We start from the raw sequence: 16,013 nt of genomic DNA on the forward strand, positions 1-16,013 counted from the left end.
TTATGCGTTTTTGTTCTCGTATTGGCATCCTTGGTGATATTTAGCGCCCTCTGATTATTTTGCGTATTTGATGGTGCTACATAGCCTTCCCGGTTTGGTGCCTTCTTTTGATAATTACTTACTTACTTGTGCGGATGTAAATAAGTTTCTAAAACGTATTGCACGAAACGTTGGCTAAAAAAAATTTGAAACATTGTGGCAACCTTAAATGTTTCATAATCGTAGTTTTTTATTGCTGTTATTTATATTTATGTAGAAATATAAAAGTATATTTCTACATTTAGTAAAATGAAAGAGGATCATAATAAAGGTTAATTCATCATTTTTATTCATTTTCTTAGGAAGAGGTTGAGGAGGAAGGAGGAAGAATTCCAGGAAAGAGGATGAGGTCGAGGAGGAAGGAGGAGGAGATCGAGGAGGAAGGAGGATGAGGAGGTCGAGGCAGAGGAGGAAGGAGGATGAGGTAGAGGAGGAAGTTAAAGAGGACGTTGAGGAGGAAGGAGGTGGAGGAAGAGGGAGGGCAAGGAGGAAGGAGGAGGAGGAGGGCGAGGAGGAAGGGGAAAGAGAGCAAGGAGGAGGAGGAGGAGGGCGAGGAGGAAGGGCGAGAAGGAAGGAGGAGGAGGGCGAGGAGGAAGGAGGAGGAGGATGAGAAGGAAGGAGGGGGAAGGAGGAGGAGGATGAGAAGGAAGGAGGGGGAAGGAGGAGAGCGAGGAGGAAGGAGGAGAGCGAGGAGGAAGGAGGAGGGCGAGGAGGAAGGAGGAGGAGGGCGAGGAGGAAGGATTAGAAGGAGAGCAAGGAGGGCGAGGAGGAGGAGGAGGAAGAGGGCGAGGAAGAAAAAGGAGGAGGAGGAGATCGAGGAGGAAGGAGGAGGAGGAGGAGAGCGAGGAGAAAGGAGGAACCGGGCGAGGAAGAAGGAGGGGACCGAGGAGGAAGGAGGTGGAGGAAGAAGGAGGGCAAGGAGGAGGAGGAGGGCGAGGAGGAAGGAGAAGGAGAGCAAGGAGGAAGAGGAGAGCAAGGAGGAAGGAGGAGGAGGAGGGCGAGAAGGAAGGAGGAGGGCGAGGAGGACGAGGAGGAAGGAGGGGGAGGGCGAGGAGGAAGGAGCTGGAGAAGGGCGAGGAGGGAGAAGGAGGAGGCAGAAGAGGAGTAAAGAGGAGGACGAGAAGGATGGAGGAGGAGGGCGAGAAGGAAGGAGGTGGAGGTCGAGGAAGAAGTTGGGCAAGGAGGAGAGCGAGGAGCAGGAGGGCGACGAGAAAGGAGGAGGAGGAGGAGAGCAAAGAGGAAGGAGGAGTAGGGCGAAGAGGAAGGAGAAGGAGGAGAGCAAGGAGGAAGGAGGAGAAGGGCGAGGAGGAAGGAGGAGAAGGGCGAGGAGGAGGAGGGGGGTAGAAGGAAGAAATAGGAGGTCGAGGAGGAAGGAGGAGGGCGAGGAGGAAGGAGGAGGAGGGTAAGGAGGAAGGAGGAGGAGGGTAAAGAGGAAGGAGGAGAAGGGCGAGGAGGAAGGAGGAGGAGGGCGAGGAGGAGAGCGAGGAGGAAGGGGGAGGAGTAGAGCGAGGAGGAAGGAGGAGTAGGAAGTCGAAGAGGAAGGAGGAGGAGGAGCAGGTCGAGGCAGAGGAGGAAGGAGGATGAAAAAGAGAAGGAAGGAATAGGTCTAAGAGGAAGGAGGAAGGAGGAGAGGAAAGGAGGAAGAAGGAGGAGAGGAAAGGAGGAAGAAGGAGGAGAAGGGTGGGGGGGGGGGGGAAGGAGCGGGACAGGTAACTGAGGAGAAGAAGAGGGGGAAGAATACCAGGGGTAGGAGTAGTTCAGGTAAGAGGGGGGGAGGGGGAAAAGGAGGAGGAGTAAGAGAAAGAAGGGGGAGAGGGTAGGGGGAAGAGAAGGAGATGAAGTGGAAGGGGAAGAGGAGGGGGAGAGAGGAGGGGTTTTAGAAGGGGAGTAGTAGGGGGAGAGAGGAGGTTATCTTGAGATGATTTCGGGGCTTTTTAGTGTCCCCGCGGCCCGGTCCTCGACCAGGCCTCCACCCCCAGGAAGCAGCCCGTGACAGCTGACTAACACCCAGGTATCTATTTTACTGTTAGGTAACAGGGGCATAGGGTGAAAGAAACTCTGCCCATTGTTTCTCGCCGGCGCCTGGGATCGAACCCAGGACCACAGGATCACAAGTCCAGCGTGCTGTCCGCTCGGCCGACCGGCTCCCAGGGGTTAGAGAAGGGGAATAGGAGGGGGGAGGGGTAAGAGAATGGGGATGAGGAGGAAGGGGAAGAGAGGAGGGGCAAGGGAAGGGGGCTCCTTCACATCCCCCCTCCTCATCCCACCCTTTCCCTTACCCCTCCTCCCTCCTCATCCCCCTTCTCTTACCCCTCCCCCTCTTTACCCTCTTTTTTTACCCCTCCCCCTTCTCTTACCCTTCCTTCTCATCCCCTTCATTTCCCCCTCCCCTCTTCCCCCTCCTCCTCATCCCCCCTTCTATTACCCCTCCCCCTCCTTACCCCCCCCCCCGTTCTCTTACTTCTTCCCCCTACCCTCATCTCCTCCCCTTCCCCTTCCTTCTCATCCCCTTTCCCTCACTCCTCCTCTTCGCCCTCCCCCGTTTACCTCTACTACTTCTACCCCTGCTATTCTCCCCCCTCCTCTTCTCCTCCGTCACTTAGTTCCCCCCTCCCCGACATCCTCTTCCTTGCACCTCCTCCTTCCCCCTTCCCCCTCTTCCTCCTTCCTTCTAGACCTACTCCTTCCTCCTCTACCTCTTCCTCCTCTGCCTCGACCTCCTCCTTCTCCCTCTCTTCCTCCTCCTTCTCCTTCCTCCTCCTCCTTCCTCCTCCTCCTTCCTCCTCCTCCTCCTTCCTCCTTGTTCTGTTCCTTACTCCTCGCCCTCCTCCTCCTTCCTCCTCGCCTTCCTCCTTCCTCCTCGCTCTCCTCCTCGTCCTCGCTCTCCTCCTCGTCCTCGCTCTCCTCCTCCTTCCTCCTCCTTCCTCCTTACCATCCTTCTTCCTCCTCGTCCTCCTCCTCCTCTTCCTCCTCGCCCTCTTCCTTCCTCCTCGTCCTACTCCTTCTTCCTCGCCTTCCTCCTACTCCTTCCTCCTCGCCCTCCTCCTCCTTACTCCTCGCCCTCCTCCTCCTTACTCCTCGCCCTCCTCCTCCTTGCCCTACTCCTCCTCCCTCCTCGCCCTCCTCCTCCTTCCTCTTCGCCCTACTCCTCCTTCCTCTTCGCCCTACTCCTCCTTCCTCCTCGCCCTACTCCTCCTTCCTCCTCGCCCTATTCCTCCTCCTCCTCCTCATCCTTCCTCCTCGCTCTCTTCCTCCTTCCTCCTCGCCCTCCTCCTTCCTCCTCCCTAAGTGCAGTATGGATGCACTTCCATACTCCCCTTCCCTCTTCCTTGACTTCTGTAGTTCTGAGGTGTAGCATGGTGAGTTGTACTCACCTACCTGCACTCACCTAGTTGTTTTCGTGTAGTTGTACTCACCTACATGCACTCCCCTCGTTGCTCTCATGCAGTTGTACTCACCTACTTGTATCCATCTAGCAGTGTTCACAAAGGTGTACTCACCTAGCTACATGTACTATCCTAGTTGCACTCACGTTGTTGTACTTGCCTAGATGTACCACCTATTTGTACTTCAGTGATGTTTAATGTAAAATCTACTATAATACAGATGCATGCGATAAAGAGGTATTTTGATGCACTCTAATTTTTTATTAGAAAAAATGGTAGATTAAATGTTGTGTGTGTCCTTCATACACCTATGTTGTGTGTGTCCTTCATACACCTATGTTGCGTGTGTCCTTCATACACCTGTGTTGCGTGTGTCCTTCATACACCTATGTTGCGTGTGTCCTTCATACACCTATGTTGTGTGTGTCCTTCATACACCTATGTTGTGTGTGTCCTTCATACACCTATGTTGTGTGTGTCCTTCATACACCTATGTTGTGTGTGTCCTTCATACACCTATGTTGCGTGTGTCCTTCATACACCTATGTTGTGTGTGTCCTTCATACACCTATGTTGTGTGTGTCCTTCATACACCTATGTTGTGTGTGTCCTTCATACACCTATGTTGCATGTGTCCTTCATACACCTATGTTGTGTGTGTCCTTCATACACCTATGTTGCGTGTGTCCTTCATACACCTATGTTGCGTGTGTCCTTCATACACCTATGTTGTGTGTGTCCTTCATACACCTATGTTGTGTGTGTCCTTCATACACCTATGTTGCGTGTGTCCTTCATACACCTATGCAGCAGCATTTTCCATTTATGTTGATGTATTATGCATAAAGTTCCAAAATATAATATAAACATAAAAACAGTATTACTGAATACAGCATGCAGCAAACAGGGTTATAAAAACAATTTTTAGCAAGATCATAATAAAAAGTAAATGTTTTGCACACCTATCATACAACTAAGTCACAGCATTCACAATTTATATGTATAATGTACATAAATTTAATATTTAAACATGAACAAAATATTTTTTTAGTAAATAAAGGTGAAACTAGTGTAAGAAAAGGCAGCGTTTACTGTCTTACATAAAGAAATACTTTAACCATTCTTGGATTAAAGGTTGCCCATATGTGCTTGTTGAACCACACATGAAAATTATCTCTCCCCAAAACCATGTTTAAACTTTGGTGAAGGTTTCCAAAACGTTTTGTGTTTGCTGGGTAGGCGGGTAGCCCAACATTGACTCCCCCTATTACAACCTAATGTGAACACTCTTTGCAACTCCCTGCAAGAAATTGCACTGTAAACAGTAAACAAAGCCAGGCAAGGTGGGATTCTGAGACACTTCTCCAGTAATCCCCAAGTTACTTTACTCTCGTCACCAGTCGATAAACAAAAGAAATTGCCCTAATCAATTACAAAATTAATTACGTTAATTGACTGTCCACAGCAGTCAGCAACAAAGTACTCTACGTTAATCACAAACACTTGCCTCTCTTGGACAACAACATGATGGTACTCTACGTTAATCATCAACACTTGTCTCTCTTAACACAAGTCAACTCGTTAACAATAACTGAAAGTCTCTTACATTACATCACACTTGACTCCTTTCAAGTATTTAGTGAGTAATTCCTAATTAATGTGAAATGGACAACTAATTAAATCCCAATCGAGTTACGTTAACTAAGCTTATCACTATCTTGGTAGCTTCTCAACAGTCTATGTCAAAATTTACTTTAATGAGTGTTAATTACCCTAATTAACCCCGAGCAATTAATTAACTGTCACCAGGACCGATAATTAATCATACATGCATACGTCTCACTCCGCACTGCCTAAGCAGGTCTCATCAAACACTGTGAATTCACGGTCGAGGAGTTAATTACTCCACTAATTAACATGAGTGTATCTTAATCCACTGTCATCAGACAGGATATGATTAATATAATGAGTTATGCTAGCCCCATGACCTCTCTTTACCGAGTCAAGACCTCTGATGTTAATTACTCCACTAATTAACATGAGCCACTAATTACTATACCCCAGAAAGGAAATTAGTCTCGAGCAAGTTACTTTATCACAAATACTGACAGTTCCTCCCCACTATGTGAATTCATGATGAGAATGCTAATTACATAATTAGCTAGAGTGGTCAATTAGTTGTCACACGGACAATTAATTGCACTGGAAACGTATCTCAATAAGCTTAGCACTGCTTCCCTTAACAGCTCTCTCACTCATCAAGTAATGTGCAACCCCTTATAAAGTTAATTCCCCCTCAATTAACTCACTGAATCCTTAAGTCCTCAACGCAACTTAAAGAACACAAAGTAACTCCAGGTTACATGGTCACACTTGCAGTGGCATAACAGTAATAAATGCACAGCCCACATACGGTTGCAGCTTTTGCAACACGTTAACTTACTGTACCCACATAGTAATGACACACGGTTTGGCAACAACAAAAATATACCTACATTACTGCCCCCCTAATCTTGCAACAGTTGCAAGGGACTACTGTGCGCAGTCACTACTAAAGCAAACAATTTACGTTAACACAAGGTACCATCGCTACGCTGGCAGCTGGCACTAATTCTCACAATTAAGCAGATTAACCAATCAATTCCTTGCTCTCTCAAATCCTCAACACAGCTCCTAGGGTAGTAATATAAATAATAAATAAATATAAATGTTTATTCAGGTAAGGTACATACATACAAGAGATTTTCCAAAATTTGATCGATTTATAGATAGAGCTAGTACATACAATACCTAAAGCCACTATTACACAAAGCGTTTCGGGCAGGAAAAACATTAATGACTAAAACTTAACACTAATTGAGTATAAAGAATAAAATGTGTTGAGAACAAATAAAAATAAAGACAAAAAGGGGGGGAACATATAACGTATACCAAACAACAAGCTGCCCAAACCTACAAACATAATGCCCCCTCCCCATCCGGCCCGTTGGCGTCGTGAGGGGGGCTTGGTGGACGGCTGCCGGAGTGTGATGCTCCGTTGGGCAGTCCTCTGTCCTTTTCTGGCCTTGCACTCCTGCTGCTGTCTTCTCCAATTGTGCCGGATCGCTTTTCCTTTTCCTTGTGTTTCATTTTTCTCCCCCCTCTTCTCCTATCTGCTTGTCGTTTCCTGCCGACCTTTTGCTTGTTTTGGATTCTTTCTTTGGACTTCTTCTATTTTGACGCCCGGGTGCTTGAGGAGGCATACTCTTGCACCCGTAGAACTGTAGTACCCAACGTCTCGAGCGAGGGGAACCTTTTATTGTCAATCCCCCTTTCGTCGCTGAACCCGATTTCGACGGACTGACGGTTCTTAAGGTGGCGTTTGAGGGGCGTATACTCACGACGCACCCCTAGGGGGCCCCGGCATGATCGGCAATAGCTTCCTGTTGGGTGTCCTGCCTCTAATTGTGGCTCCATGGTGGGTATGGGGGCACATTCGTGGATGAATTTGTCACTTTTCGTTTCTATGTCGTTGAATGTTTCCGTTGTACCCTCTCAGGCTCGTGGGGTGGGCGACCAAGCCCCCGAGTCGGCCTGTATTGGAAGACTAGGCTCTGTAGCTCCCGCTGCGTTGGGCCCCGACCTTGCTCCTCCTTTGACCGTCCTGACTTCTTCCCCCAGCTCCCCTCCCTCCTCTGTGGTTGGGTCGAGCCTCCAGCCCCCGGTGGTGACCACTTCGTCCCCTGGTGTGGCTAAGTCTTTCGTTGTGACTACTGCGCCTTTTGACCCCTCTCTCTCTAGGGGTTCTCAACGCCGTTCGCGCCCCAACCGCACTCGCTCGATTCCTTCTCGTGCTGATGCGTATCAGGCCTTGTTTGGTCCTGCTTCATGGGCCAAATACTTTGATCTCCTCCCTCTTGATTCTGCGCCTCCTGACGATTTCTCCCTCCATCGGCATCTTGTAGATTCCGTGGATGCGTCTGTTACTTTCAACCCCACTCGTCTCGGTACACGTGTCGTTGCTGCTCCTTCTCAGGATGCGGCTTCCCGCTTGGCTGCCTTATCTTGCCTTGGCGAGATCCCTGTTCGGGTCTCCAAGAACGTTCAGATGAATGCCAGTGTTGGCACTATTCTCCTCCCACCCCATGTTGCGACCGGTGTTCGGAATCTGCAGGATTGCCACGATGATATTCGGCATATCCTTGATGCCCAAGGCCATTCTGTCCTCCAGGTTGACTCGTTTACTCGTCCCCCTCGTGGTCGTCGCCGTCAGCCCCTTCGCGTTGTGAAGATCACCTTTGATGGTAGGACCCTTCCATCCTCTGTCATTCTTGCTGGTGCTCGGTGCTCTGTCCAGGAGTATATTCCTTCTCCTCGACTTTGTAACAAGTGCTGGAGGTTTGGGGATGGTGCCCTCCACTGCTCTGGGACTGTCTCTCTCTGTCCTTTGTGTGGGAGTGAAGGTCACTCTAAGTCGAAGTGCACTTCTCCCCAGGCTCGTTGCCTCAACTGCGGTGAGGCCCATCCTACCTTCTCCCGTGCGTGTGTCCATTACAAGCTTGAGGCAGCCGTCCTCAACTTGAAGCACCGGGAGCGTTTATCTTTTCCTGAGGCGAGGCGCCAGGTTCGCCGGCTCCCGCCTTTTGCTAATATCTCTTATGCTCGCGTGTTGCGCTCTTCCTCTCCTCGTCCTTCCCGCCTTCCTCAGACTCACAACCGTTTCCGGGCCTTGGACCCTGATGCGCCCTCTGCCCCCTCCTTTGTTCCTTTGGGTTCTCTCCCGAAGGATCCTCCTCCTGGTCCTCTGTCTGGGGTTCCCCTTCCTTCTACCCGGTCTGTCGTGTCTCCTGTGTCTTCTTCCTCGTCCCCCTCCGATCCTCCTTCCCATCCTCTTCCTCCATCTATCGGCTCTCCCCACCGCCTGTCGGTGCGGGCGGATGTCCATCGCTCTCCTAACGGCCGTCGTGTGTGCTCTCGTTCGGCTTCTCCTGTTGAGACACTGGAATCCGTTGCCCGGTACGTAGTTGCTGGGACACCGGTCTCTTTAAGTCAGAAGCGGAAGCCTGGCTCCTCTCCTTCCTCTTCCCCGGCGGGTAAGAAGGCTTCGCTTTCTTCCTCAGCTCCTACTTCTGGCTCTGTTGCTCCTTCCCCTCCGTTTCAGTGCTTGCGCCCCCTGTTCCATCTATGGAGGTTTCTTTGGCCCCTGCTTCCCTTTCGGTTGCTGCTCTTGCTGAGGTGCGCTCCCCTCTTTCTACTCCCCCTCTTCCTGCTGCTGTCCTTGACTGCTCCTCTCCGTTGTCTCCTCTTCCTCCTCCTCCTCCTCCTCCTCCGGACCCTGCCCGCCCACCTCTGATCTGTTCTCCCGTTTCCTTCCCTCCGTCTTTGCTCAGTTTACCCATGCCCCCTAACCCTGACTTTGCTGACCCTGATCCCGACCCTGATATTCTTTAACGTGCTCTGTTGCTCTTTCGCTCTTGTTTCTTCCTTGTTCTCTGTTTTTCTCCTTTCTCTTCTCGTCGTTGTCCATTCTTCAATGGAACGTTCGAGGTTATTACGCTAATTTCCTCGAACTCCAACTTCTGATTTCGCGGTTTTCGCCCCTTTGTGTCTGTCTCCAGGAGCCAATGCTTGGTGCTCGTCCTGGTCGTTTTCGTGGCTATTCCTTTCTCTCCCCCCCCCCAGCCATTGCTGGGGCTTCTAATTCTTCTGCTCTCTTGATTCGGGCTGATGTTCCCTTTGTTCCTTTAATTTTTCCTTCGCCTCTCCATTGTTCTGCTGCTCGTATCTTTGTGGGGAAATGGTACACAGTTTGTTCCATTTATCTCCCCCCGAGTGTCCCGCTCTCTCTTCCTGATTTGAAACACCTCCTAGACTCCTTGCCGGAGCCTGTGCTCCTGCTGGGTGACTTCAATTGTCGTCATTCTCTTTGGGGTGACGTTCTGACGAATACCCGGGGTCGCCTCCTTGAGCCGTTTCTCCTCTCTTCTTCCCTGTCTCTTCTGAATTCTGGTGAGCCCACTCATTTGGACTCTCGGACTCGCACCCTTTCTTGTCTTGATCTTTCTCTCTGCTCTTCTTCTCTTTACTTAGATTTCACGTGGCAGGTTCTTGATGACCTCCATGGAAGTGATCATTTCCCCATCCTTGTTTCCTTTTTCTCTTTTCGCCCTTCCCTCTCTTTCCCTAGGTGGCAGTTTGCTAAGGCAGACTGGACCCTATTTACCCTCAGTGCTGCTCTCTCTGACCTCTCCCTTCTGCCTCTCTCTCGCGCTCTCCTTCTTTTTCATGACACTGTCTTCAACGCTGCCCTCCACTCTATTCCTCGCTCTTCCTCTCGGGGTCCCCGGAAGTGCGTTCCCTGGTGGAATGCGGACTGTGCTCGGGCTGTCAGCTGTAAGCGTGCAGCCTGGAAGAGGCACCGCCGTCGGCAGACGACCGATTCTTTTCTTTTCTTTCGGAAAGCAAGTGCGGTATCCCCTAGGGCCATCCGTACGGCTAAACGTGAATGTTGGGCATCTTATGTCTCAACAATCACGTCCGAGACCCCTCTGGCCCAGATCTGGAAGCGTATCCGCAAGATAGCGGGTAAGTTCGTTCCCGATGTTTCACCGGTCCTTCACCTCCATGATACTCTTGTGGCGGACCCGTTGCAGGTCGCTTCCGAACTGGGTTCCCACTTTTCTTCTGTTAGCTCTGGTCTTCATCTTCCCCAATCTTTCCTTCTTCGTAAACCTGTCCTTGAGTCTCGTCCTTTAGATTTCTGCACTCATCTTCAGCTTCCCTATAATGATCCCTTCTCTCTCTCTGAACTTCGTTCTGCCCTGGCCCTCTGCGGTTCTACGGCGGCGGGCTCCGATGGTATTCATTATGAGATGCTTCGCCATCTCCCTCCGAGCACGTCTCAGTATTTACTGAGTCTGTATAATCGGATCTGGGAGTCGTCGTCAGTCCCTGAGGACTGGCTCGATGCCGTTGTCCTCCCTGTTCGCAAACCGGGGTCTCTGGGTACTTCCCCTAAGGACTTTCGCCCTATTGCTCTCACAAGTTGTGTCTGCAAACTCTTTGAACGTATGGTTAACGTTCGTCTGATGTGGTTCCTGGAACACCATCACCTCCTCTCCCCTTCTCAATTTGGTTTCCGTAAGTGCCGCAGCACGACAGATGTCCTGGTGAACTTGGAGGTCTATATTCGTACTGCTTTTGCTGCGAAGACCTCCGTTGTTGCCGTCCTTTTTGACCTAGAAAAGGCTTACGACACCACTTGGCGTTATCATATCCTATCTCAACTTCATTCTTTTGGCCTTCGTGGTCATCTCCCTCTCTTTCTCCGCAGCTTCCTCTCTCGTCGTTCCTTTCGGGTGCGCCTTGGTACCGCTCTCTCTCCCTCTTTTCAGCAATACGAAGGTGTGCCCCAGGGTAGTGTTCTGAGCACTACTCTTTTTCTGGTTGCCCTCAATGGTCTTCTTTCCTCTCTTCCTTCTGGTGTCTTCTCCGCTCTCTATGTCGATGATCTTACCCTTTGTTGTCAGGGTGATGATTCGCCTCTCCTTCAACGCCGGCTTCAACATGCAATTGATGCCGTGTCGTCTTGGGCCACAGGTCATGGCTTCAAGTTCTCTACTTCTAAGACTTGTGCCATGACTTTTACGCGGAAACGGGTTGTTCTTCGTCCCTCTTTGTCACTTTATGGTCATCCCCTTGAATACAAAGATTCCGCGAAGCTTTTGGGGTTATTCCTTGACACTCGTTTGTCTTGGTCTCCCCATATCTCTTACCTCCGTGTTGAGTGCTCTAAGGCCCTTACCCTTCTTCGGGTCTTGTCCCATACTTCTTGGGGGGCAGATAGGCGCACTCTCCTTGCTTTACATTCCTCTCTCGTCCTGTCTAAGCTCGATTATGGTTGCCCTGCTTACTCGTCTGCTTCTCCTTCTACTCTTCGCCGTCTTGATGCTTTGCACCATACTGGGTTGTGCCTCAGTTCTGGTGCCTTTCGTTCGACTCCCATCCTTAGCTTGTATGTTGACACTGGCTTCCTGTCTCTCCAGGACCGTCGTGATCGCTACTGTCTTCGCTATCTTGCGCGGTCCTTGCAACATCCTTCCTCTCGCCTCTGTCGTGCTTTAACTTTTACCCCTCCTGCGGTTCCTGTTCCTCTTCACCACCTCCCTCTTTCTGTCCGGTTATCTCGCCTACAGGATTCTCTCTCCGTTCGTATTTCTGATGTTTCTCCTCGTGTTGTTCCTTCTTTGCCCCCGTGGAGGGTCCCTCTTCCGCGGTTTTGTACTTCCTTGACCCGTATCACTAAAGCTTTTACCCCTCCTACGGTTCTCAAACGCCTTTTCCTCGAGCACTTTTCTTCTCACTCCCGCTCCGTTTCTGTCTTCACCGATGGGTCTAAGTCAGCGGACGGTGTTGGCTACTCTGTTGTTTTTCCTGATCGCACTTATATGTGTCGCTTGCCTCCGGAGACTAGCATCTTTACAGAGGAACTTTATGCTATTCTCTATGCTCTTCGTCTCCTGCTTTCTCGTTGTCAGTCTTCCTTTGTGGTTGTTGTTGACTCTCGTAGTGCCCTCATGGCTCTCGGGTCCTTTAATCCGGTTCATCCAGTAGTTGTCGAGATCCAGCATTGGCTGTTTCTCGTTCACAGTAAATTTAAGTCGGTTTAGTTTTGTTGTGTTCCCAGCCATATTGGTGTGTCTTTAAATGAGCGTGCGGACGCTGCCGCTAAGGAAGCTGTCCGCTCTTGTCCCATCTCTCGTAAAGGCATTCCGTATTCCGACTTTTACCCGGTTATCCATTCCTCGGTCCTTACCCGTTGGCAGGCTTCTTGGTTTTCTGTTACTGGTAACAAGCTACGTACTCTTAAATGTTGTGTTTCCTCGTGGCCGTCCTCCTTCCACCGTAACCGGCGGTGGGAAACAGCTCTGGCGAGGTTGCGTATTGGCCATACTCGCTTAACCCATGGTCACTTGATGGAGCGCCGCCCTGCTCCTTATTGTCCTAGTTGCATTGTCCCTCTTACGGTCGTGCATGTCCTTCTTGAATGTCCTGACTTCCAGGACGAGCGTGTGTCTTGCTTTCCGACCGCCCCTCACGGTCACCTGTCCCTCGATAGAATTCTTGGTGACTCGGTTACTTTTGATATCGTTCGCCTTATGTGTTTTTGTTCTCGTATTGGCATCCTTGGTGATATTTAGCGCCCTCTGATTATTTTGCGTATTTGATGGTGCTACATAGCCTTCCCGGTTTGGTGCCTTCTTTTGATAATTACTTACTTACTTACAAACATAATGATGCCGTCATCATACCCCACATGCTAATGGCATCATTAGGCAATCAGTCAGCAATCACATTTACTGACTCACCACACAACACCATAATCAATATACATGCAAATGAAATACATGGAAATGGTATTCACTAATCAATGATCATAAATCAAATAGCTTACCCATCATGCATCACAACCACATAAAATTTCCTTAATTATACAGACCTCAGGGTGTCCACTAACAACCCTACTACACTGGCATACCTACCTCTGCAATGATAAATAACATGTGGCAACATGGCATTAATCTTGACTCTGAATGATATAAATAATCGACAGAACAATGACCACTTACATGGGAAATCTCTACACTGACCGGTTACATACTCGAGTCAGTCTACACACACAAAATATATCTATATACAATTACATGTGTGGTTCTGTGTATAACATACATCTCCAGTTACATCACAGATAGTCACCTGAACGTCAGTACAGACAGCTGTCTCTCAGCTGCTTTCCTCGCCTGGCAGGTGCTATGGGACAACACAGCTGTTACTGGAATTAACAACAGTCCTGAGACACCGTAACATACAATAACGTGTACTCGCGATTACCACTCTCATTACATTCATTTCCCCGGTCACTACCTCACTTGCTGAAGAACACCTAGCTCACTACCACGTGCATCGACTAGGTGTGGCCCTAGGGTGTGACCAGGGCATGTGGCCAAGCATGGCCCAAGGGAGTGGCCAAGACATGTGGCCACCGCATGGTCCTAAGGGGTGGCCATGGAGTAGCACTGGGCGATCACAGCGCCCCACCCCGAATGAGCTGGCGCACGGGGGTGGCCAGGGTGGCCCACAAGCGGGTGGCCAGGGTGTGGCCATCACGTGGCCCCACGGTGTCTGACCATGGAGCGGTGCGACGCGCACATGGGGGTTGCCTTAGGCTGGCTGGCTGGCGGTCGCAGGCATACACAACATGGGTGGCAGATTCACTCACACCCACATCACACCAGAGCATGCCTCGCTTGTACACCGAGTGTGATAATGGCCGGCGACACCACATGGCAGACACAACAAGGTGGGGTTTCAAAGTCCAATAGGGGCCTGTAAACTCACCACAATTACACTGGGAGGCCCTGCAATATTCCACCAATTGTCCGGGAACATAGACAGGATAACTGATAACATCAGATGTGAGCAAAACATTTGATACACCACGAGGCTTGCCAAGTGCCTCATGGGTGAACACTGTCTCTAGAGTTATTACACAGTTCCTTCCTTACTCCTTGGCCCCAATTCACGCAAATTGGGTCCCGACATGATGGCAGGATTACCGTGCGCGATGAGTAATAAGGATGACACAGCGATTAATGGTGGTGGAGGTGGCAGACTCGGGGACACCTTGTCATCTGCTCGCCGCTTCCAGACTTAGCCTGAAGATTTTGCGGGCTAGGAAAACTCAAAACGCCCGTCTTCCCCCCACCTTGTCTTGACCAATCAGCACAAAGCCGGCACAGCCTATCGTGCCGCTTCCAATCACCACCTTTCGCGCCTAAACATCCCCACTGACTGAGGTGCCTAGACGAATCACAGACACCCTCACCATGAGGCGTCCCGTGATGTCACAAGGAGGAGGAGGCCTAGGAGTGTGATGTCATACCTCACATGGTGGGGGAGGTGACGTTCACCCCTCTGTCCCCCCCACCTCTAAAACCACTGGCGAGTGAAGTACCTACCTACACATCACTTACTCTCAAATCCCATTTTCCCAGAAAACAGGAAAAATTCTGTAACTCTCTCTACAGAGCAGTCACAGACCTCTGGCTAGTCTTAAACGATGGTCCTTAGCATAAGCTTTCATCCAACACCACACAAGTGCATGTAGTTTGAAAACTTGTTGTCTAGAGTTCCAAGAGCGACTCTAGCCTAAATCTTGAAAACTAGAAAAACTAGCTGAGGGAATTTTCATTCCCTCACAATGTCCCGCCCCTCCTCTCCCTTCTTGTTTCTAGTGTCGTAAGGAACAGTTCCTTCAGGCGCTCCTCATACCCTATCCCTCATAACTCTGGGACGAGTCTCATTGCAAACCTCTGAACGTTTTCCAGCTTCCTTATATGCTTCTTCAGATGGGGATTCCATGATGAGGCAGCATACTATAAGACTGGCCTCACATAGGCAGTGTAAAGCGCCCTATAAATGCCTCCTTGCTTAGATATCTGAATGATGCTCTAACTTTTGCCAGTGTAGAGTACGCTGCTGTCGTTATCCTATTTATATGTGCTTCAGGAGATAGATTAGGTGTTAAGTCCACACCCAGGTCTCTTTTTCGAATCGTCGCAGGTAGGCAGTTCCCCTTCATTGTGTACTGTCCCTTTGGTCTTCTATCACCTAGTCCCATTTCCATAACTTTATATTTGCTCGTGTTGAACTCCAGTAGCCATTTCTCTGACCATCTCTGCAACCTGTTCAGGTCCTCTTGGAGGATCCTGCAATCTTCATCTGTCACAACTCTTCTCATCAACTTTGCGTCATCCGCGAACATCGACATGTAGGACTCTACTCCTGTAAACATGTTGTTAACATATATTAGAAATATAATTGGTCCCAGCACCGATCCTTGAGGTACTCCACTTGTTACTGTTCGCCAGTCTGACTTCTCGCCCCTTACCATAACTCTTTGGCTCCTTCCTGTTAGGTAGTTCCTTATCCATGCTAGGGCCTTTCCTCCCACCCCTGCCTGCCTCTCGAGTTTGAACAGCAGTCTCATGTGCGGTACTGTATCAAAGGCTTTTTGGCAGTCCAGAAATATGCAGTCTGTCCTGACTTATCCTCGTTATTTTATCGTAGAATTCCAAAAGGTTAGTTAGGCACGATTTCCCTTTCCAGAACCCATGTCGATGTTTGTTCACAAACCTAACGTTCACCAGGTGTGCAACCAGTCGTAGCCTAATTATTCTTTCAAGTACTTTACAGGGGATGCTTGTCAGTGATACAGGTCTATAGTTAAGTGTCTCCTCCCTATCACCTTTCTTGAAAATCGGTACGACATTTGTCTTTTTCCAGCAACTGGGCAATTCTCCCGACATAAGTGACTCAATAAAGATCATTACCAGAGGCACGCTGAGGGCCTGCGCTGCTTCTTTTAGTATCCACGGTGATACTTTGTCTGGTCCAACTGCTTTAGTTGCATCCAGTGTTTTCAACTGTTTCATTACCTCCTCTGCTGTCACCTCTATATCTGATAGTCTTTCATCTAGGGTAATCTCTTCTAACAATGGTAGCTGCTCAGGCTCGGTTCATTCCATGGAAGCTGGCATTCAGTGCCTC

The sequence above is a fragment of the Procambarus clarkii genome, chromosome 21 (assembly GCF_040958095.1).
Source record: "Procambarus clarkii isolate CNS0578487 chromosome 21, FALCON_Pclarkii_2.0, whole genome shotgun sequence".
In the NCBI taxonomy this organism is placed as follows: Eukaryota; Metazoa; Arthropoda; class Malacostraca; order Decapoda; family Cambaridae; genus Procambarus; species Procambarus clarkii.